Source organism: Schistocerca gregaria, chromosome 1 (assembly GCF_023897955.1).
Source record: "Schistocerca gregaria isolate iqSchGreg1 chromosome 1, iqSchGreg1.2, whole genome shotgun sequence".
NCBI lineage: Eukaryota > Metazoa > Arthropoda > Insecta > Orthoptera > Acrididae > Schistocerca > Schistocerca gregaria.
The window spans coordinates 191,982,950-192,008,434 of NC_064920.1; the positions used below are offsets into that span (position 1 = coordinate 191,982,950).

General features: G+C 44.1%; 1 long non-coding RNA gene across 1 annotated transcript in view; it reads right to left on the bottom strand.

Annotated features, from left to right (window-relative positions):
* Window positions 1-25,485, bottom strand: part of LOC126285111 (uncharacterized) — a 650,989-nt gene that overhangs the window by 347,102 nt on the left and 278,402 nt on the right. The window contains exon 2 of the long non-coding RNA XR_007551601.1: window positions 6,780-6,853. This is a non-coding gene — a long non-coding RNA (uncharacterized LOC126285111). The remainder of the gene's footprint in view (window positions 1-6,779; window positions 6,854-25,485) is intronic.

Here is a 25,485-nt window from a genome sequence, read left to right on the forward strand (position 1 = left end):
CTCGCTGTACTGCAGTAGTTCGAGTAACGAAGATTTTTGTGAGGTAAGTGATTCATGAAAGGTATAGGTTATTGTTACTCAGGGCCATTCTTTTGTAGGGATTATTGAAAGTCAGATTGCGTTGCGCTGAAAATATTGTGTGTCAGTTTAGTTCAAATGGTTCAAATGGCTCTGAGCACTATGGGACTCAACTGCTGTGGTCATCAGTCCCCTAGAATTTAGAACTAGTTAAACCTAACTAACCTAAGGACAACACACACATCCATGCCCGAGGCAGGATTCGAACCTGCGACCGTAGCAGTCGCACGGTTCCGGACTGCGCGCCTAGAACAGCGAGACCACCGCGGCCGGCGTCAGTTTAGTGTTGATCAGAATAAGTAAAGAGAGAAATGTATGAGTACGTTCAGTTCTGCTCAGCTGTTTGAAAATCAAGTAACGTAAGGGGTTTACCAACACAGTAATCAATTAATTTTTCTAAGGGGACGTTTCAGCCTTCCCTACGCGTGAACAGAATTAATGCTTGACAACAGCATTAAGAATGTAACCTAGTCGCCCACATCTGGAATATGCCACCACTGCCTTGTAATGTTTTCCGCGCATATTTCATACTATAGAACGAAACGTTTTATACCTGGAGTGATCTACTTTAAATTGCACCTTTCCACGATCGATCTCGCCTTTATCTTATTTCAGTAATTAATGTTGATGGGTGAAAATAGTTAATTTGCACTTCGAAACAAACTAAACTGGCCGAGCGGTTATAGGTGCTACAGTCTGGAACCGCGCGACCGCTACGGTCACAGGTTCGAATCCTGCCTCGAGCATGGATGTGTGTGATGTCCTTAGGTTAGTTAGGTTTAAGTAGTTGTAAGTTCTAGGGAACTGATGACCTCAGAAGTTGAGTCCCATAGTGCTCAGAGCCATTTGAATCATTTTTTGAACCAAACTAAGCTCGTATACTAAAAAAAAGTTCAAATGTGTGTAAAACCTTATGGGACTTAACTGCTAAGCAAATACGTGCTACTGTAGTACATTAACAGTTCTCAGTCAGGATAGATGATGATGATTTCTTCGTTGTCATCCCGTAGAAAATAACGAAAGCCCTACCAACCTTCGTATTTTTACGAAAGTAACACAGTCACGAAAACAACACCAGCAGCTCTTGTCCAAACAATTACCATTCTATGTTACTCGTTGTAGAATTTTTGATCAATACACGTGTAATCAGTTATCCCAAATTACTGATGCTGATAATATTGTGTCCTCAACGGTGTTACTATGAATCGCACATATGAATTTTTAGAGAATAGACGACTAGCGAAATACTGTGCTGTGTTCGTCGCTCCACTGAGGGCGACCACGAGACGCGGGGGCCGTAGAAGGCTGGAACAGCGCGATTCAGCGGCCTTCACTGTTAGTGGCTCAGTGTTTTGTAGCGCGGCAGCATGTTCGGTTGCTCCCATCAGTATTCTTTAGCTCGAGGGCCCGCAAAGTTTCCTCGTAAAATATTTTCCCTCTTCTCTGTGCTCGCTTTCTCTCTCTTTTTCGCCGGCTTTTTTTTTCCGCCCACCCTCCTCCATAAGTCGAAAAATCGCTGTATCCCGCGCAGAGAACAAAAGGTCGCCCTGCTCGGCCCGGCGTATTCGTCTCTCGCGCTCACCGTCCCTCACGGCCGCTTTAATAGCCGCAGCTGGCGCCTCCGTCCAATAAACTCGCCGCGAATAATGCCGCGGCCGACCCACTGCTTCTGCCGAGAGCTGCCGCTCCACAGACGTTCACTTCTAGAGACAGCGTTTCTAGGAAGAGCGGACAATTCGTGAAACGGTCCTCGTACTGGAAACCTATACACGTCACGTTCACCGAAAACTACAGTGTTAACTTTCGTTTATTAAAGACCGTACAGATAACCAACAACAATTTTCTTCGAAATTTTCTTCTTTGTCTTGTTTTGATTCTACACATCTTAACATCAGTAGCACTGTATCACATTTCATTATTTAGCTGATGTTGAAGTTGCTACAACACATTGTCAACGTTAAACTGACTCACAGCATCCACACACAACGCCTTTTGTAGCCAGCAGTTATTTATTTTGCTTGGTACTGAAGAGAGCACGTCGCATGATGTGACAGGCAGATAATAAAAATAATATCTTCGCTTTTATCCCCATAACACTACTGGCCATTAAAACTGCTACATCACGAAGATAACGTGCGACAGACGCGAAATTTTATCGACAGGAAGAAGATTCTGTGATATGCAAATGATTAGCTTTTCAGACCATTCACACAAGGTTGGCACCGGTGGCGAAACCTACAACGTGCTGACATGAGGAAAGTTTCCAACCGATTTCTCATACACAAACAGCATTTGACCGGCGTTGCCTGGTGAAACGTTGTTGTGATGCCTCGTGTAACGTGGAGCAATGCGTACCATCACGTTTCCGACTTTGATAAAGGTCGGATCGTAGCCCATCGCGATTTCCGTTTATCGTATCGCGACATTGCTGCTCGCGTTGGTCTAAATCCACGGAACGCCGTGCGGAATGGTTCAAATGGCTCTGAGCACTATTGGACTTAACATCTATGGTCATCAGTCCCCTAGAACTTAGAACTACTTAAACCTAACTAACCTAAGGACAACACCCAGTCATCACCAGGCAGAGAAGCCGTGCTGAATCCCAGAGGCCTCGTATCACTAGCAGTCGAGATGACAGGCATCTTATCTACATGACTGCAAAGGATCGTGCAGCCACGTCTCGATCCCTGAGTCAACAGATGGGGACGTTTGCAAGACAACAACCATCAGCACGAACAGTTCGACGACGTTTGCAGCAGGATGGACTGTCAGCTCGGAGACAATAGCTGCGGTTACCCTTGACGCTGCATCACAGACTGGAGCGCCTGCGATGGTGTACTCAACGACGAACCTTGGTGCGAGAATGGCAAAACGTCACTTTTTCGGATGAATCCAGGTTCTGTTTACAGCATCGTGATGGTCGCATCCGTGTTTGGTAACATCGAGGTAAACGCACATTGGTAGCATATATTCGTCATCGCCATACTGGCTATCACCCGGCGTGATGGTATGGCGTGCCATTGGTTACACGTCTCTGTCACCTCTTGTTCGCATTGGCGGCACTTTGAACAGTGGACGTTACATTTCAGATGTATTACGACTCGTGGCTCTACCCTTCATTAGATTCCTGCGAAACACTATATTTCAGCAGGATAATGCACGACCGCATGTTGCAGGTCCTGTACGGGCCTCTCTGGATACAGAAAATGTTCGACTGCTGCCCTAGACAGCACATTCTCCAGATCTCTCACCAATTGAAAACGTCTGGTCGATAGTGGCCAAGCAACTGGCTCGTCGTAACACACCGGTCACTACTCTTTTTAATGGCCAGTAGTGTATTTCGTCAGTTCATTTGATGAGTGAGTCACGTGGCTTGTTCAGCAGTTTATAGGACCATATTGCTCTAAAATGTTTGGACCAACGGTGAGGCGTATAACGAAACTAAGGTCCGCTGACCAATAATCAATTGATGATAGCCCCGAATTAAGTCCCATGCATACTGCATTGTCGACCTATTCCTACTGCACTGTTGGTTTGGTTCGGCAATCGTTTGTCAGACGGTGAGAAAAGACCGCAATGGCCGTGACAATCTAAGATACGGCCAGTTGTGAAGTGCACGGTGTGAATAGATGTTTCCTGGCGAAATCGTCAGCTTCTGAAATCCGTAGTGAGTTATGCCTAGCGTGTGCACGTGAAATAATGAGTGACAAACAAGTTCGAAAATGCTCTCGAGAATTTCTAGGGCCGCTCAAATGTTCACTATGAACAGCGGAGTGGTAGGCATAGTACTCAAGTGAAGGAAAAATTTCGAAGTGATCGGCGATTGACTGTCAGTGGTCTGGCTAATGAATTCCGAATTGATGCTGGAACTTCGATTTACGAGATTGTTACTGAACAGCTTGGACATCATAAAATGTATGCGAGATAAGTTTCAAAAACTCTCACGCAAGATGAAGCTGATTTATTTTTCCACATCGTTAAGAGCAAAGAGACGTGGGTATCGTACACTAACGCAGAATCGAAACAACACTCAGCGCAGTGGCGCTACTCAAATTCAACCAAACCAAAAATATTTAAGCAATCTCGTTTGTCGAATCAAAAAGTAATGGCTACCGTTCTTTGCGACAAAAAGGGGGTCCTTCCGATTTGTTTCATGCTTCGCGGGTCAACAAGTACAACTGAGGTGCACTGTGAAACGCTAACCAAACTGGGATGTGCTATCCAAAATCTACACCGCGGTGACCAGGCATAATCGTCCTTTACGACATCCGGGGCGCTTACAACGTTGCCAAAACCAAGGTGAAAATTCATTGGATCTTTTTTAGTACCCTCTGCAGTCTCGACCTTGCACCAAGTTACTCTCCTTACATTTCAAAACGATGATCAACTCACGACTGGCATTACCAACTGTTTTAATTCCCTGGTGGTAGACTTCTCTGCAGAGGGTTTAAAGAAACGGGTGCAGCTTTACAGAAAGTGTATAGATGTGAACGGCGTTTATGTAGAAGAGTAAAGTAGATATGCAGTGAAATATTACTGTCAGTAAAATCTTTTTCTCATGAACTTATTTTTTTATGTCCAAACGGATCTTAGTTTTGGAATATGTCTCGTAGATAACAACTGCACGCACCAACTAGTTTCTGTTCCCACCGTTGTTGGCAGACATATTCTCAGAAAGTGGAGTTCGTAGCGAAGAACCTGAATTTATGGCAGTATTTACCAATTAAGAGGACCTTTATTTTGTCTGCGAATAAGTTTATGAGAATATTCTGTTGTAACGCAGCGAAGCGGTCCTTCTTGCGTGAAAACTGGATTATGGTTCGGTTCTTTTTTTTTAAGTACCTACAACTGTTCCTACCAGCGACATTAGTGTTCGCAAACAGTGGACACGGTTTTCCACTCTCATTAACTACATTTTAGATTCGCATCGGCAGTTAGTTACTTTCACAACTCGCGGGAACTCATTGTTTTTTTATTTTTTGATATACAGTTTCCAACATTCAGTTACATCTGTTCACGGAATGAACTGTTATGTTCAATAGCCTGATGTAGTACTACAGCACTGCGTAACAGAAGAGATTCTTGTGCAGGTATTGCCCTTCCTGAAATTTGTTGGTGTCAGAAAACGATACCTACAAATTACGAACGGTTGTACAGGATGTGTCTACGTACGATGGCGTCCCGTACAACAGTGACTGATTACGGTTCACGTCTTCCTCCCAGTTTATTTATTTGTCTCTTGTTTCACTAGCCATCACTGTTCAATCATCGCAATAAAAAAAATTGGTATGCGTTGTGGGAACTGTTAAATCCTACATAGAGAATCTAGAAACCAATACTAAGAAACTTGGAGGGGACGCAGCTGATGTCTTGTTAAAAACTACGTGACAGGAACCCATGACAGGCGACGCCATCGAATAACGCTGTAGGCAGTTGAAGTTTAGGAATTAATGCCAGCTTCTAGGGAAGCCCTTCTGCAATAAATTAGTGTACACTGATGGACTGCGAGCAGAACTTCTCGGAATCGATCTGACATCATTCGTAAATTGAAATTTTCACTCTGCAGCGGAGTGTGCGCAGATTTTGAAACTTCCTGGCAGATTAAAACTGTGTGCCGGACCGAGACTGGAACTCGGGACTATTGCCTTTCGCGGGCAAGTGCTCTACCAACTGAGCTACCCAAGCACGACTCACGACCGTCCTCACAATATTACTTCGACCATTACCTCGTCTCCTACCTTCCAAACTACACAGAAGTTCTCCTGCGAAACTTGCAGGACTAGCACTGCTGGAAGAAAGGATATTGCGGAGACATGGCTTAGCCACGCCCTGGGGGATGTTTCCAGAATGAAATTTTCACTCTGCAGCGGAGTGTGCGCTCATTTGGAAACTTCCTGGCAGATTAAAACTGTGTGCCGGACCGAGACTTTTACTCTGGACCTCGCCTTTCGCGAGCATGTGCTCTACCAACGGAACTACGCAAGTACGACTTACGACCCACCTCACAATTTTACTTCCGCTAGTACCTCCTAGCTCGAACTTCGGCCCTGGCATACAGTTTTAATCTGCCAGGAAGTTTCATCATTCGTAGATGGTCAAGAGGCAGGTGTACCCTGTGGCATCATGGGATGTCGCTAGCAGTCAGTGTTTTGCTTGAAGACACCCTTTACATCCCATCGGAGTTTTCGACACAGTTTTGTACATCGTCTATACATGATGCGACACTTGCTGCAATGTATATCCAACTCTTTAACAGAATGACTGCACGTGCATCAATAATGCAAATATGTAAACGGGGAGAGAAAACTGAAAACTACAGATTCATGAGAGTTTCTTTCCAGCAGCTTTCGTAACACGGAGACTCGTCTCGAAAGTTTACTCGCGATGCCTGCGACCGACCGACAGGCTCTGATGTAACGCCATCACCGCCACGCAGTGGGCTTAATGAATTAACAAAGAAAGGAAAAGAACAATCGAGGCTACTTGCCTCCGAGCGCCGTCGCGACGTCAAAGCGAAGGAAATCTGTTTTCGAGTAAAGATTAAAAAACGTAGGCGAGTAGAAGAAGGGCAACGTCCTCTCAAAGGGCGGCGGGCCGCTGATGGCGTTATACGCCCACGCTCGCAGCTAATTCCTCATCTCGGGCCCATTTCCTTTTTAAATGGAGGCGCGCCGCTGCAGGCGGCAGGGCAGCTCACTCACCTGCTATGGCCGTCGTTGTGGCCGGAGAGCCGCGCCGCCCGCTGCCGCTGCCGCTGGCGCAGGCGCTGCCGCCGCTGCAACACAAGACGCCAGCGGTGAACACCGGCACCCACAAGGGATCTGCAGAGGCGCGACTTTTAATGACTGGAGCATACACCGGGATAACTGTGTTATGCTACATAGGACAGGAGCGTTGCAGAACTCTGGAACGTAGGTACAGTTGGAAAGGGGCACCTCATATCAAATCCACAAAGGCACGATAAGAAAGCGGAAAAAGCATATATCTATTGCGCAAGGAAATGGAATGCGTTGCTAGCCACCAATAAAGTAGAACGTAGAAGATGCTTGGCTGGAGTTTTCAGTGTCTCTCCGATAGAGCAGTAGGAGAGGCATGTAATGGCAGCTTTGGGGAAGGCGGATAGTCGTCTTCGGTTCATTGGTAGAATTTTGGGAAGATGTGGTTCATCTGTAAAGGAGACCGCTTATAAAACACTAATACGACCTATTCTTGAGTACTGCTCGAGCGTCTGGAATCCCTGTCAGGTGGGATTGAGGGAGGACATAGAAGCAATTCAGAGGCGGGCTGCTAGATTTGTTACTGGTAGGTTTGATCATCTCGCGAGTGTTACGGAAATGCTTCAGGAGCTCGGGTTGGAGTCTTTGGAGGAAAGGTGGCGTTCTTTTCGTGAATCGCTACTGAGGAAATTTAGAGAACCAGCATTTGAGGCTGACTGCAGTACAATTTTACTGCTGCCAACTTATATTTTGCGGAAAGACCACAAAGATAAGAGAGAATAGGGCTCGTACAGAGGCATATAGGCAGTCATTTTTCCCTCGTTTTTTTGGGAGTGGAACTGGGAGAGAAGATGCTAGTTGTGGTACGAGGTACCCTCCGCCACGCACCGTATGTTGGATTGCGGAGTATGTATGTAGATGTAGATGTAACGTAGACCAGTCGGCAAGTGGTGGGTTTTGCGCATTCCTTGGTTCTTCACACACAATCTTCAGCACCTCACGTTCTTCTCACGAACTTTGTGTCTCGACAATGAGGCCCGACCTCGGGAACGATAAAGTTAGATGCAGAATTTAGTTTAGTTTTTTATTTGAAATAGCCTCCTTATAGGGGTCGGAAAAAATATGAAAGCACTGCATGTTCGAAGATAAATGGAGATGTTAGGTACGTCTGCAAGTTGCGCTGTTATATTTGACCACGAGCGACACCTGCCAACTATTTTCAATACATTGCAAGTGTCAGCCGTGTTCAGAACAGTCTTCTGTGTAGTTGTCAGCCCATTATTTCTTAGCTAAGTGCGTTCGAATGTGGGCAAATTGTGGGTGCTTCCTTAGCCAAGGGTGTCTAAGTGTTCGGTCAGTTATTCAAAATGACAATCGCAATCGCATTATTTATTTTGTCGCCAACCGGTTTCAATCCGTGATGGGGTCATATTCAGGGAAATTTACACCATTTGGTCGTTCGCTGGAGTCGTCACCCTGCCTGTGCACGGTTGGTAACTACGCTGCTATTTCCACGCAACTATGTTGTCTAAAAATTGAAGTGTTCGGTGTTTCAAGAGGCACCGTATCCATGATTTATACCCCAGGCAGGGGAAAGCAGGAAACCATCATCCACTGAGTTATATCGCAGACGAAAATTTCTGTTGAGTGATCGTGACAGACGGTAATTGACTAGAGCTGTGACAAAAAAGAGGACTACGGAAATGATTCCCACACTGCCGAACAATGTCATCATCAAAATAACATGAAGGGAACTCCATAAGCATGGAATTGGAGAGCGAGCTGGAATTCCAAAACCACTCATCACTTATGAAAATGACCGTAACAAGAAAATGTAGTGCTGAAGCAGTAATAGAATCGATCAACTTTGTTTCACATTGTTTCCAACTTCTGGCCGAGTTTACGTTCGGAGAATGAAACATACCGGAGGTTCGGTGGTGATCTGGCAGGTGTTTCGTGGTGTTCCATGATTACTCTGCCAGGACAAATTAGTGCCAAGGATTATGTTACCACTTTGGCTGATCAGGTCTATGCGATAGTACAGCGTCTCTTCCCCTTTAAGGATCTGTGTTCCAAAGCGTCAGGGCAGCTGTTCATGCAGCCCGCAGCGAGGATCAATTGCCGCCTCTTGTCTGGCCACCACATTCGCCAGATCTCCAATATTACTGAGCTTTGTGGTCTGCTTTGGAGAGGAAAGTCCGTGATCGCTATCCACCTCAATCATTGTTACCTTAACTTGCCACAATTGTGCAGGAAGAAACCCTTATTCGACCAATATTTATCCATTCTGAGACGACTACAAGCTGTTTTGAATGCCCCACGTTTTCCTACACTGTATTGGGCATGGTAATGTGTTGTTTGTTTGATGTTTCCATAGTTTTGTCCAACCCCTGTACAAGACATCGCTATCATAAACATATTAATGATCTATATTTACCAGAGTGATAGTCTAGAATACTAACATAAATGTGTTTAAGTATATATGAGTGAAAACTAATGAGGCGGAGAGTGATGGGCGAACACGCGACTCCTCATTCACCATTTCGTTTGCTCCAGTAGCATCGTTAAACGTATCGGCATTTGGACATGACACTCGACAGCGACTGGAGGTGCATGTGAGTGAGCTCAGCGCGTTGTACAGCAGTAAAGGGTAGGAGTTTAGATGGTCAGACATTTAGTAGGCGTATTCGTCTTATTGTAGGGATTACGGCGCATTAAATTGAATGTTGTTCCACGTATTCTTTGTGTCAATAGATTGCTCATATGTATGTTACAGCGTGGATAGTGTCAAAATTTTTCCAGTGTTTGTTATGTGTTTATGAATCAGTAATAAAAACAGATTAATTAACAACCTTAGAGTTGGTCATTATGTTTTATATTTTCAGTTATAGAGACTCGTGAAATGACATTCAAGGCTACTGCTTGTTGGGGTAGTTTAAGAACCTTTCATTGTGCAGTTTTTTGTTGGCCACTATGTCGGTTGCTGATCATAACCTAAATATCGAGAAGGCTGGTCAAGTAATTCTAAGCATCCATACTTAGGACAAATCCGTTTCACTATTTTCAGACGACATTTGCACGAATCCCTCCTTCCGTATCACCGTGGTTGAACATCTTTCCATTGCCTTTATTTTCCGTATGGATACCCAACTACACAGAAATGATTTTCAGACTGGGTGCTGCAGGATTTGCGTTATTAGTAGACTGTTCGACATCGAAACTGGTACGGCGACGTAGGGTTGAAATACAAACAGTGTGCAAAAAAATGCTTCAAATGGCGCTGAGCAGTATGGGACTTAACATCTGCGGTCATCAGTCCCCTAGAACTTAGAACTACTTAAACCTAACTAACCTGAGGACACCACACACATCCATGCCCGAGGCAGGATTCGAACCTGCGACCGTAGCAGTCGTGCGGTTCCGTAAACAGTGTGCATTACAGGTGCACACAGTCAAAGTGGATATGGACAATGAGTGTGAAGCGCTTTGCTCGTGAATACATGATTCTCAATTTCGACTTCGAATTAAGTGGTGATTTGGGAATTGCTAATGCGAGATGCCGACTGCCAGCTGCACCACAATTTTATGAGGAAGTCACTGTTGCCATGGCTAAAAACCCTGGACGCAGTGTGCGATATTCAAGCAGTGCACGAACTGTATCGCGACAGCTGACCATTCCATGGTCCAGGCTCGAAAAAAAAGTGCTGCAAATAATTGTGAAATGGTATCTCCGATGCGGTTACAGGCTGTCATGGATGCAGATAGTCGTCACTACGAGCAACATTTGTAACCTGAAGTGTAAACATGGTACGCAGTTAACAGATGTTGCTCTCTCGTTGGGAAATTAAAATACGTTTCTTTCAATGATTTATTGGCTATTTCTCGTCCACGTGTCCTTACAAACGTTTCCACAAATTCAGATAGTCCTACGATCACTCGTTTTTCATAGGGCCCCTCTCAGTAAAGTTTAATTACACTATTGACCATTAAAATTACTACACAGACGTGAAATTTAACCGACAGGAAGAAGGTGCTGTGATATGCAAATGATTAGCTTTTCAGAGCATTCACACAAGGTTGCGCCAGTGGCGACACCTACAACGTGCTGTCATGAGGAAAGTTTCAACCGATTTTCATGCGCAAACAGCAGTTGACCGGCGTTGCGTGGTGAAACATTGTTGTGCTGCCTCGCGTAAGGAGGAGAAAAGCGTACCATCACGTTTCCGACTTTGATAAAGTTCGAATTATAGCCTATCGCGATTGCGGTTTATCGTCTCGCGACATTGCTGCTCGCGTTGTTCGAGATCCAATGAGTGTTAGCAGAATATGGAATCGGCGGGGTAATACGGAACGCCGTGCTGGATACCAACGGCCTCGTATCACTAGCAGTCGAAATGGCAGACATCTTATCTGCATGGCCGTAACGGATCGTGCAGCCACGTTTCGGTCCCTGAGTCAACAGATGGGGACGTTTGCAAGACAACAACCATCTGCACGAACCGGACGACGACGTTTGCAGCAGCATGGACTATCAGCTCGGAGACCATGGCTGCGGTGGTCCCTTGACGCTGCATCACAGACAGGAGCGGCTGCGATGGTGTACTCAACGACGAACCTGGGTGCACGAATGACAAAAGTAATTTTTTCGGATGAATCCAGGTTCTGTTTAAGGCGTCGTGATGGTCGCATCCGTGTTTGGCGACATCGCGGTGAATGCACATTGGAAACGTGTATTCGTCACCCGGCATGATGGTACGGGGTGCATTTGGTTACACGTCACGGTTTCCTCTTGTTCGCATTAACGGCACTTTGAACAGTGGACGTCACGTTTCAGATGTGTTACGACTCGTGGCTCTACCCTTCATTCGATCTCTGCGAAACCCTACATTTCAGCATAATAATGCACGACCGCATGTTGCAAGTCTTGTATGGGCCTTTCTGGATACAGAAAATGTTGAATTGCTGCCCTGGCGAGCACATTCTCCAGATCTCTTACCAATTGAAAACGTCTGGTCATTGGTGGCCGGGCAACTGTCTCGTCACAATGCGGCAGTCACTACTCTTGGTGAACTGTGGTATCGTGTTGAAGCTGCATGGGCAGCTGTACCTTTAGACGCCATCCAAGCTCTGTTTGACTCAATGCCCATGCGTATCAAGGCCGTTAATACTGCGAGATGTGGTTGTTCTGGGTACTGATTTCTGGGGATCTATGCATCTAAATTCAGTGAAAATGTAATCACATGTCAGTTCTAGTATAATATATTTGTCCAATGAATACCCGTTTATAATCTACATTTCTCCTTGGTATAGCGATTTTAATGGCCAGCTTGTGTATGTAGATTTTTCGGCTTGCTACGCCTAGATAATTATTCCCAGTAAAAGACATGATTGTGGGTGTCTTGCCATTTCCTGATGTAAGGTCGATATTTGTCGAGGATTATAGTTCTTTTCTTTCTATGGAATTAATAGTAACAGATGCCTTTAGCATCTTGAAAACAGTCAATGAGAATTATAAAATTATGCTCTGTTAGCAATACACACCCTTCACAGGTATCGAGTGATTCATAGGTAGTTCTATTTATGTAGCTCTCTTACAAAATGCGAGAAGAAGGATGTTCCGCTACGTACTGTGAAGAGCGGCAGACGGATAGTAAGGCGAACTCTTTGTTTCTGTGGTGGCCCTGCTAAGATACGGGGTTGGGATGCGGCTAGAGGCGCCGCCGCTTGTTGAGAGGCGCAGCACGGACGGCGGGCGCCATCAAAAGGCCGGGAATCAAACTAATAATGCCCATTGTAGCGTGCGCCGCATCCCAACACCTCGGCCGGGCCGCAGCCGCAGCCGCCGCCTCAGGAGCACAAAGGCGCGCCGCCACGCCGCCTGCCTGCTCCTCCCGCGCCCCTCACAGGCTGCGAGAGGCGAGAGGCGAGCCATCAAGTGGCTGCGCTGCACGCCCACACCAACCTGGCGAGCTTCACGTTCCCAACACGGAGGCGCGACGTAGCAGCTGGGAAAGGCAGCTGCCAAATACGAGTGGTTTGACTTTTGTCGTCTTGAGTGTGAATGTAAGCTGAAGCGCCGGCCGGTGTGGCTGAGCGGTTCTAGGCGCTACAGTCTGGAGCCGAGCGACCGCTACGGTCGCAGGTTCGAATCCTCCCTCGGGCATGGATATGTGTGATGTCCTTAGGTTAGTTAGGTTTAAGTAGTTCTAAGTTCTAGGGGACTAATGACCTCAGATGTTAAGTCCCATAGTGCTCAGAGCAATTTTTGTAAGCTGAAGATTTGACGGAAGGAAAATTAAGAGTTTAAAGTCTCGTCGGCAACGAGGTCATTTGAGACTAAGCACAAACTCTTATCAGGGAAGGATGGGAAAGGAACTCGGCCGCAACCTGTTCGAAGGAACCATTCCTGCATTAATTTTAAGCGATTTCTGGAAAGTACGAGAAACGTAAATGGGCCAATAACTTTCGTGAAGGCAACCAGGTGAGGTGAGCTCCCGTTGACGTATCGGCGTTTGTGACGACATCATCCGGCCGCCACATTCCTAAGGTTATTTGAACATTGTATACCCTGGGGAAACTTATGTCTCACACCCGGAATCTAGACTGTCGATTTGGGATTTGAACCGTAGTCCTTCTGGACGACAATCCAATATGCTAACCTCTTTGCCGCCTCACTGGGTCTGAAGCTTCGAGAATTGCTCAACGAGTAACCATGTCTTGGCGTGCAGCAGTCGCAGTTCAGTACCATCTACGACTGCGAAGTTATTAGAATTAGACAGCTTGCAGAGTGGATCTGTTACAACTAAGTGAAGTAATCCGTCGCAACACCCAGCAACTGTACTATTGTTAAAGGAATTAAGAAAGATTGTAACTTCGAGGTAAGTTTTGCCTGCTTCTTGCTGTAGAGTATTCTTTAAGCCTGTTTACTCGACAGATCAATAGGTTTCACTCGTTCAAACCTAACCACGTTTTATATTATCCCGTAGTGTGAAATACATAAAATCGCGATCTAAGCTCACAAATAATACAGACGTTAGAGTCGACTGGAAGTAGATATTCACACAGCGACTGGATATCATCTACATCTACGTGGGTACTCTGCAAATCACGCTTAAATGTGTGGCGGAGGGTTCATCGAACCACCTTCACAATTCTTCTCCATTACTCCACTCTCCAACTGCGCGCGGAATAAACGAACAGCTATATCTTTGCGTGGGTGCTCTGATTTCCATTATTTTATTATTATGATCGTTTCTCCCTATGTAGGTTACCGCCAAAATATTTTAGCGTTTGGAGGAGAAGATTGATGATAGAAATTTCGCTGGGATATCCCGCGGCAAAGAGAAACGCTTTTGTTTTAATCATGCCTACCCCAAATCCTGTTTCATGTCTGCCATACTCTCTCCATTATTTCTCGATAATACATAACCTGCTATCCTCCTCTGAACCTTCTTGATGTACTCGGTTAGCCCTGTCTGGTAAGGATTCCACACTGTGCAGCAGCACTCTAAGAGATGACGGACAAGCATAGTGTAGGCAATCTCTTCAGTAGATCTGTTGCACATTTCAAATGTCCTTCCAGTAAAACGCAGTCTTTGGTTCTCCTTCTCCATAACATTTCCTATGTGTTCTTTCCAATTTTAGTTGTTCGTAATTGTATTTCCTAGATATTTAGTTGAATTTACGGCCATAAGTTTTGACTGATTCATAGTGTAACCGAAGTTCCGTTTAGCATTCATAAGGATGATATCACATTTTGCATTATATAGGGTCAACTGCAAAAATTTGCACCATACAGATATCTTTTCTATATCTGTTTGTTTTCATCTTCTGTGACTTTATTAGCGAATAATCAACAGCATCATCTGCAAACAACCTCAGATAGCTAAAGCAATCAGTTGCAGCTCTGAGTAAGGAATTGTAGTCTTGTTTTCCTAAAGGAATTGAGATAGGTTATAACTTTGAGGGAGCAATCTAACTTCTGATTAGTTTTCTTTGCTTATTGCTGTAGAGTGGACTTTCAGCCTAATTGGACTGATGATCTCTGTATAGAGTAGACATAAAAGCTGACTGTGTCCCTGCAGTAAATATCGAATGACGCAGCACTCGTCGACACTAAAGCTAAATGTCATCAAAGATATGTAAGTAGGCTGTTTAGGTTTTTATATAGGTAACGCCACGTAGCGCTCTGTATGAAAATCACTGGCTGTGCTGTGTGCAGTCTGTGGCTAGTTTGCATTGTTGTCTGCCACTGTAGTGTTGGTCAGCTGGATGTTAACAGCGCGTAGCGTTGCGCAGTTGGAGGTGAGCCACCAGCAGTGATGGATCTGGGGAGAGTAATGGCGGAGTTTTGAAATTTGTAAGACTGGATGTCATGAACTGCAATATATATTATGACTTTTGAATACTAGTAAGGTAAATACATTGTTTGTTCTCTATCAAAATCTTTCATTTGCTAACTATACCTATTAGTAGTTAGTGCCTTCAGTAGTTTGAATCTTTTATTTAGCTGGCAGTAGTGGCGCTCGCTGTATTGCTGTAGTTCGAGTAACGAAGATTTTTGTGTGGTAAGTGATTTGTGAAACGTATAGGTTAATGTTAGTCAGGGATATTCTTTAGTAGGGATTTTTGAAAGTCAGATTGCATTGCGCTAAAAATATTGTAAGTCAATTTAAGCACAGTCATGTATAATTGTTCAAAGGGGACGTTTCAGATATTATAAATAGTTTTGTTATCGTCGTAAATTGGACCTAGGATTTTCTTTCTTGCAAGCATACACTGAGAAGGCTGGCCGTATGGGACGTAACGTAAGTGTAAAGAAGCAAACGGGGAAGCCGAAATATGACATAAGACGGCAGAGATCGACGGCTGATTTCATATGAATTGCTAACATAGTATGACACCTGTACTAATACTTTATCATTATCATGTCCAGTGTGTGATGCAAAGTGCACTGTTTGCGTATATTATTTTGCGCATTATTCTACTCACCTATGAGTTGCGATGGGCTGCTTCCTGTGTATAGGGACTCAACAACTGGCAAGTTTAGATTTTCTTTCATTGTTGAACATGCTTGGCACCCTATGAAGAGGAAGACCGTGGTACAGAGTTTCATGCTTGCCAACATACCGTAATTGCATTCAAGGTTGTGGTAAAAATTTCTGCAATACCATACCTCTACAACTGACTCAAGGCCTGTTTGATTGACTAAGGCGAGGAGTAAATTGCCCTATCGTACTGCGCGACTGCGTCATCAGATACTGGTTCTGGCCGTGTAGTACTGTTTGCCTTATTCATTTTGACACAGCGTTACTATAATGATAATACTTGTACTGCTTTTAAACCTTTTTTGATGATTCCTTTGATGTCTAGCAGCCATGACTACCAATAATGTAAATGTGTATGTGGTGTCTGTTCATTCAGACATGTCCGAAAAAAGAGACACCTTTTTGATCATGCAGCCACTATTAATGAAGGAATACAGGAATTAAAGACATTAGCTACTAGTGGGCATAGATTTATATCAATGAGGCTAGATGAAAATTTATGCTGGACAGGATTTTGAACCCAGGTCTATTGTGTACTAGACACATGTGCTGACCACTATGCCATATGGAACCAGTGGTCACTCCGGGTAGCATCTCGCCGATTCGCGTAAGAATGTTAAATGAAACGCTTTTCAGCCGTCTAAATTCCATGTTGTTGTTTATTAGGCTATCAATTTCGGAGATATTTACGGCGTCTTCAGGCCCCCTGACCGACGTGTAGGAAGTCTCAAACCACGATTACGGTCAAAATAGGGGCCAACATTCAAAGACTGATATCTGTAGATTTCTGCTACATACAACGATCCCTTCAAATATTATCATTGAGTCGGCGGATGGTGTTTGAACGGATCACTGTATCTAGCAGAAATCTACAATACCAGTCTTTGGAAGCTGGCCCCTATATTGACCAGAATCGTGGAGTCTTCCTACACGTCGATCAGGATTCCTTAAGATCGCCGAAACTGGTAGCCCAGTAAAGTAACAGTATGGAAATTAAACGGTGGAAAGGCATTTTGATTTGACATTCTGTACTGAACAGCCGAATCCCACGACCATCCCTGAAAAGAAGCACATGCAGGGACTCCCGAAAAATTGGAGCTTGATGTGCATATGCATTGACGGGATCATTTGCCGCCATCGCTTTTTTTATATACGTGGTGTCTTTTCTTTCGGGTCAATGATCCCTGCAGTAGACATGCACACCTATCGCGAATTCATAAGGGAATCGGCGAGATGCCACCGAATAATGAGGGTAACGAGCAGGGCCACTACATCATTGTGGCGTGATATAAGCTGAGAATTTGGGTCTGACGTGAGGCATGCTAGGGTAGTCCGTGTAGTTGTTGTGACAGTTGTGTCCGGATAGCGTACTGGTCAGCGCATCTGCCTAGTAAACAGGATAACTGGATTCGAATCTGAATGTGTCCCGTTGACATAAATCAAGATCCTCTGGCAGCTAATGTCTTCAATTCCTCTGTGTCCTGAGTAATGTAACTGGCAAATGGACGTGGTGTGCGTTACGTGTAAAGTATTGGATTCGCTTTACCTACGTGTGAAATATGATCTTACGCTTGTGTGTATTTTCATAATTACGTGGCACCATGGCAGATACGAACTGGAATAGATTCTTGCCTGCTTTCACAGAGTTTCTTATGGAAGGGAAGGCTTGCGAATATACAGTCACTTGTATAATAGGTGAAGGGAAGGTGGCGGAAAACACTCCCCACTTTTCTAAAAAGGCAGACGCCGTCGACGAAGAAGCAGTAAGTCGGCCAGAGAGTGACGGAGAAAGGAAGTAGACAGGCATTGCCTTTTTAATCAAACATCCTGGAATTCACGTGAAACGATTTAGAGATACCACTTCAGGCTGGAGATTTGAACCCAGCCTCTGTCCGATACAAGTCCAGTGTCTTACCATTGAACTGCTCGTGTCGTGTTTTTATAAAGTGCAGCTCGCTAGACGTGTGAAGGCCTCCTGGCTTTCCCTACAGCTTAGCGCCATAGACGTGTGTGTCTGAAACAGCCGCTGATGACGGCTGCATCGGAGGGCGGGGGTCCGGCCAGCGGCCACTTTGGCACGTCGCATCTCGCCCCGTCTCATTATTGCGCGGCGCTCTTTATCTCAGGTGATGGGGAGGCGGCGCGTCCCCTGTCCTCGCGGCCGGCCCAAGACATCAACCGTGATTACGGCTGTGTCCCCATGACGCCGGTTACAGCAGTATTCGACTGTTGACCACCAGTTGTACGTCACATTACGTGTTGCAAGGCGAGATTCCACAGCAGTCATCACACGTTTACCACAGATACGCAGTAAGAGAATAGTTGTTCATTTCTAAAAAAGACTGGAAGATGAATTGATCAACAATGTTGTAATTTTTTTCCCTCCAGGTAATTCCGTAGCAAGTCAGAAATATTGTCTCCAATTTTCGGAGTTTAATTGGTACTACAAATGATGTAAAACCTATCTTGTTTCAATAAATTCACAGTTGCAGACCCCCTTTTATATGCAATTCTCTTCTTATTTGCGATATTTTATTATTTCCTGCCATCAGAGAAGATATCTGTAAAGCATCGAAGACTACGATTTATTAAAGAAATGCACGCAAGAAAGAACAAAGAGCCCCATCGAAAGCTCTAACAACCTCATTTAGAAGACAACATATTGCTCAACTTCTACTTTTGAATTTTCCTCATATGATGCTTTTCTGGCGTTCAATGATTCTGACACTGCAGGAATCAGGACCCTTATGAGACTAGGATTTTGTGCAAGTTCATTCACTGAAAACCTACTGAAGAAGATTAGTTATGTGTATATTGTTAGCTCTGAAATGTCAGTGAATGGTATTGCAAAAGAGCACGGTGGAAAGATCAGAACAAAAGAAAATAGCAACAGGAAAACTGGAAATACAAGATGAATGGTTATGCCAACACTAAGGTACTTGTTTCGAGCATAAATGCTAATAAAATCTTTTCCCGCAAATTCCATTTTTCTCTGTGTAAGGAACACCTTCTATTGAAACACTGCATGCAAAAAGGTAAACTTTGCTACAGATTTTGTACATACTGTACAAAGCCTTTGTACATAGTATTATGAAACAACGCCCAGTGGTGCAAGATTTTTCAAGAAGTACTACTGTCGAATTTATTAAAATTTTTGGAAAATAAAAATTGCTATGTGTTGTGCACGTAAATAAAAAAATTGTTTCGATATTTTGAAGACTGGTATTAAATGACTGGTATACAGATGTGTGTATCTAATAACTAAGAACAGCCTACCACATTTTGAAAGTAATAAGTAAAGGAACCTTTGAGAAAATTTTCCTCACGTGGTAGTAGATGCTCTAAAAGTATTCAGCAATCTCCTGATCAAATGGTTTGACAAAAAATGAAAACATTCAAGTTCTAGACAATAACATGATAGCAACATGTGCAGAATTTAGTTCAATTATCTATCAAACAATGGAAGTTACATTAGCTAAAACTCGCATGTACCCGGATTGTTTCTCATACGTCCCCGTTAATAGACATCTTCGGTCTGAATCCCAAGTGACTTAGGAGATCCACGAAGAGCACAACTCGTGAATAGTATAGAAGCCTCTCGGTTCAAATGATAACGCAAGTCTTAGACACAAAAGATGATCATAGTCCCATACGACTTATTAGAAGTCTGTATGACCTGATACGAAATTTGCATGTGCTTTGTGGTATCATTTAATCCAATGATAATGTCTGCTTCCCTGCTCTAAATCGCTATAACGTTTAAATTTATATTACCCCACCAGTTTTGCAAGAAAATATATCTTTGCATGTTCCTGTGAGTAGCGCATGTCTGCATGTTGTTTAATTTCAGAAGAACCCGTACTGCGCAGACTCTTTCATAACCAATTGCCTTCAACTGTTTTAAGATATCGCCATTGGTATTCTCGTTTCTGTCATCATTAAGTTCGCTTTGAAGTATACATCATTGTGTATTTAGAGGCGAATTTAATTCACCCTAAAGTAGAGCAACGTTATTCATCATCAAATGTAGTCTATTTCAATATGAGCACAGTGTACATGTGATTTTTTTTATATACTCGATACGTGGCCTCTTTGAAGTGTCTAAAATAATTCAACTCATTTCTAACCATGTACTGGGAGCATTCAACAGGTCTTTATGACGGAATATAAAAGCAAGGAAAACTGAGAGCGTAAATTAAAAAAAAATTGAATTTATATTTTTAAGTGAAACACTTGTTGCACTCTTTTCCACTGAACGTCTCTCCACGTTACGTCTGAAATGAAATACAAAAACGATGGTAAGGGTTGATTAATTTTAATGTTCACTGAGAAGAATAACTTTTTAGTTTGGTACCGATAGCCTGTTGTTAGTCTTACTCCCAAAGGTCATTCACTGGTAATCAAAAATCGATTGTGGCTGTCTTCTGAGAGTATCTATGCACGACGGTTCTCCCATTTCGATACAGACTCGTCGTTGGGTCAATGGATACATTTTTGGTGTTAGGGTTTTAGTTAAGTAAATTTTACGGTTTTCGAAAGTTTGCTACTTCTGTTAAGCTGTAAAATCATGATGAGCCCCGCTGTTGTGCGAAAGGCAGCGGCCACTGCGACCGTCGAATGGCCAGTGAAAGGTCGTCAGGCTGGTACAGACCGCCAGTGCGACCGCAGACAGCAAGCAGCTGCTCCTGTTGCGTGGCCAGCATTCCTTATTCATGCGCCGCCGCCGCAGCCGCAGCCGCAGCCGCCGCCTCCACAGACAAAACCACAGCTCCCGCCGCACCGCTCTTTCATTGTCTGTTATTTACTGATTATCACCCAGCTGCAAAAGCAGCTCCTCGCCTCCAGAGAGCTATCTTCTTTAAATCTGTAGGGCGACTGGGAAGTAGAGCGCTACGGTAGTAACCCTTGTATGTTACTGCATTGCTCCCTTTTCTTGGAGCACAGCTCTGTTAACTAAACCTCTCGTACTGGCAATAAGTCACCTATTTCTTCGGCTTGGGTGACATAGATGTGATAAATGGCCTGCGCTTTATTTTACAAATGTTAATATTACTCTCGGCCGAAAAGCTATCTGTTCGAGTTACCAACAAATAATAATGTAGCCCACAGAGAACTCCGAAAACAAACTACAACATTTCCAACTGCTGGAATGTCATTAAGGTAGGGCCTATACGCGAATCAGGTAAAGTAGATGTTTATGAATAAATTAAAAGGAAAGTCAGCGTTGGCCGTAATATTGATGTTTTATTGATGACAGAATCGATTTTCGATCACATAGTGATCATCTTCAGTGCTGATATGTACAAATTAAACTCCGACACTGGTATCAAGTTATCAATAACCAAAACTGAGAAACGATCACAATAATCGCTTCTCAGTTTTGGTTATTGATAACCTGATATCAGTGTTAGAGTTTAATTTGTACATATCAGCACTGAAGATCATCACTGTGTGATCAATAAAACATCAATATTACGGCCAACGCTGACTTTCCTTTTAATTTAACATATATGGCCGTTGTGTACACAGCACTCCATGGAGTCGCCAATCAATATTTATGAATAGTGTACATTTCTAGTTGGTGCAAATGTCATGTAATCTACGCAAGACTTACATGTTCATTTACTTTTCTCCTGTGTTGTTATCCAGTAGGAAGCAGCTAGTTTCTGGCTGCGGTGCCTCTGATAAAATTTCCATGAGATTGGCGATTGCTTATACCTAAAGACCACCCAAAGCATTCGTGCTGCTCTAGGATGCGTGATGTGGATGCTCCGGAAATACTAGATAATAGAGGCTTATCACTACGATCGCCGAGACAGGCGAGTAAACACGTTGCGTACCATTAACATTTCTTTGAAGGTATATTTAATAATCAGAATCGTTTGAAAGAGGCGCTTCGTTGGTGCTGAGGAGACGGTGATGTTATATCAGAGTATTCGCTTCTATTTCGGCCGTTATGATTAGACCGTGCGGTGCTATAAGATGTGATGTAGAAATGATGCTACAGACGAGCTTCAGGAAGTCTCTGAAAGAGCAAATAGGATCCAAAAGCAAATGTAGAACGCAGAAGTTTTTCTGAACTTAAACAGCATTATAATATTACCGGTTGGAACGGTACAGAGCTTTATTCTGTACATGGTCTTCCAAATTCATAACCCTTCTTACTAAATATTGTTGATTTTTATGTAAACTAGACGAAAAGAGGGAAGTAAAAGCTCACTTTCGTTTCTTTAACCCTCTTGTTATTTCGAGATAAAGTAACATTGACTGTCCACGTAAAGGTAGAACACACTCTTAGAATAGTAGACAGAAAGAGAAACAGAGCGACACCAACTGGTTTTTCTAAATCACAATAAAAGCTGAAGGCACGAAACATCACGAGGAGCAATAGCAAGAAAAATGTGGCATGTCGAAACTACCTTTCCAAACGGAACATACCATACAGCAAAAAGGTAACGATTTGTATTTAAATTGTATATTGTACTCCATACATGTTTTGTGAGTTTTGATTTAGGGAGTTTCGTATTTAAATGGTACAGAAATAGTTTTTTGATAAACAGACAGAGGATCTAGATTGCACTGAGAACTCCGTATACACGAAAAGCAACCAACAGTTTCAAAGGAACATTTTTAAAGAAAAGTTCTAGTGTGAAGTGTATTCAACTCTGAAGATACACAGAACAAGATTAAGGAGAGTACCATTGGTAGCCCCTTCTTCCTACCTCCGTCGACCAGTTGTGAGCGTCGGTGGCGACGGGATTAAAAATTCAAGTTTCCGATGAGCACCGCGATCGCCTGGCCTGAAATAGGATCACTCGGCCTGGTAATGCCCAGTTAAGAGCTACTTGAAGAAACAGACAGCGTACTTGTTAAAGAAGCAATCGATGTGACATCAGAGCTTGCTGTAATCAATCTACATTTTATTTCTTCATCTGTTCTTTTATCTTTATGTCATTAAGAGTAAAAAGAGGTCCTTGAATTACGTTGCTTGTTGTACAGTTATGTCTCTCGGGAGTATCAAAGTAAGGTGTTTGGCTTGGGCTACTGCTTTACTGGAGAAGCCCAGCGGTTACTGCCTTCCTGCATCCGGCAAACTCCTCATCTTCTGCCAGTGCGGCGTGGCTTCTGAGGCAGCAGCGTGGCAATCGTCCCCGCGTTCCTGGAAACGCCGGGAGGAAAGCCCGGCGTGACACCGAGGCGGTGGCATCCGGAGGGAAGCGCCCGCGGAAGTGACGCAAACGGAAGGGATATATATGTCTGCGGCTTTATCCTCCGTCACACGCACGCGGCGCTCGCATTACCGCGGCTCGGCGTCGCAGCTCTGCGGTCCCCGGGGCCTTATTAGCAATCTCTCTCCCTGCCTCTCCTGGCTGGCACACCGCAGGCCGCCGGATTTGTGGGAGGTAGCGGCGCAGAAGGAAACCTTTTAGGCCGGCGGCGGCGGCGGCAGCGTCGGCGTCGGCGCCATTTCTCAAAACTGTCCGGGGGGCGCGCTCCCCGAATCAATCACGGGCTGCACCCCTGCGGTGGCCGCATCTGCGCCATCAGTCTCAATCGCTGGCCGCTCGTACGCGACGCCGCCCAGGTCAGCCCGCCCGGCCGAGCCGCAGGGCCCGGCTTTCCCTTCATTACTGTAATGGCGGCGGCGCGCCTTAATTAGAATTCAAAGTGGGACGGGGCAGCGGCCGCCTCACAGAAAATGTCTTCTTGCGTCCCCTCGCTATGGGGAAGACCCCATCCGGGACGGGCGACAACTGCGCCCGACGCCAGATGTCGCGCCACCCCTTACTGCACGGAGCCTTGCTTCTGCCGTCAGAGATCTGAGTCCCTGTACGAAATTTCCTGTCATAAAATATAATTCCGCTCGGAAGAAATCACGATACTATTTACAAACACACATGTTAAATGTACTCTGTCCAACAAAAATTTGTCGCATAATTTTTTCGGACGTATTGAAACGGCTCTTACCAATGACGTCAGAATGGCAGATATAAATCACTCTTCGACTTTCGATATGCGTAAAATACGTTTTACAATAAGAGTTCATCCCTGCGGTATCGGCCTCCATCCGGTAGGCCGCATTTTCAAATTTTCGCGCAGCCAGTTACGCCGCCGCCACGAACAATTACGCTGCTGCCAATAAGATGCTACCACCCTTCTCCGGAGTTCTAGCGGCGGGTGTATTTAAGTTCGAACATTCATGCACTCATCCCATTTTGTGTGTTTGCCAGTTGAATAACATTGGCCAGGGGTCGATATCTTCTGAATAGATATGGTCCAAGATTTATAAACCTTTTGTATCCGTATATATTTCTACATTAATATCTACTGTTAGCAACTGACGCCAAAGAGTTATCTATTTTTTATTTACTATTTGATATTAGATGTAGAACAAGTAGCCGGCCGGAGTGGCCGAGCGTGTCTAGGCGCTACAGTCTGGAACCACACGACCGCTACGGTCGCAGTTTCTAATCCTGCCTAGGGCATGGCTGTGTGTCATGTCCTTACGTTAGCTACGTTTAAGTACTAAGTTCTAGGGGACTGATGACCTTAGAAGTTAAGTCCCATAGTGCTTAGAGCCATTTGAACCATTTGTAGAAGTTAATGTCTGAATTCTCTGCTCATGAACGGCATCTGTTCCCCACTTCTCTATCCACTAAAGAACCACACAGCGTGCAGAGGAAGACATATCTCAACACACCTTTCCTGGAATTCGTTAGATCTCAACCAAAATCAAAATGTCACCTTTCAACGTAGCTTAGACCTGACGATATGCCGCAGATCACACACACACACACACACACACACACACACACACACACAATATCGCTGTTAACGAAGGACTCGCAATAAAAAACCACTCTCAATAAAAGCAGCACTGTCATAAAACTGGAGTGTCGTTACGCAGAAGAGATTTTAGTCCTCAACAAAAAAGGATGAATTCAAAATCTGGAGGAAGTTGAAGGACAGGTACTGCGGAAAATATCTGTTCAAAGAAAAGTTAGGAATGCTTGGACGTAAAGAAACGTTGAAGAAATGTACATTATCTCAGGAGAAGGAAAGTGTCGTTTTATTATCACCGGCTGAAAAAAAAATTGACCGTTTCGTTAAAATTTTAAAAATGCAAATATATGGTTCAGGGAACTGTAAAAAGTCGTAGCAGAAATTAATGTCATAAAAGCAGATATTCCACATTTGTCGCCTTTTCGAAACGAGACTAGGAAGCTCTGGAGTTTTCAGGAAAAGGTCAGAAAACGCATCTCCGCACGTATGTATGAAAGAAGAATGGAACACCGTGAAAGAATGAAGAAATGTTGGAAATAGCGGAAACTGTGAAAAAAGACAAAATCTTGAAGAAGTTACTTCCCGTGGTTGATAGATGGCCGAAATCGAAAGAGAAACAAGTAGATTTCCTGTCTCTATCTGGGCACACATGACGACAAACACCACATCATCATTAGGTCACGGGTCAAAATTGAGGTCCGATATTAGTACCTTCAACCAGTCCAATTTTTTGTTTCCTTCTTTACTTTTTGATCGCCTTTACTTTCCATCTCCTGACTTTTCCACTGGCTTTTGAACTGCATTGTATTCATATTTATGTAAAGATACACTATTTTTTTTTTATTTCTTAAATTTTTTTG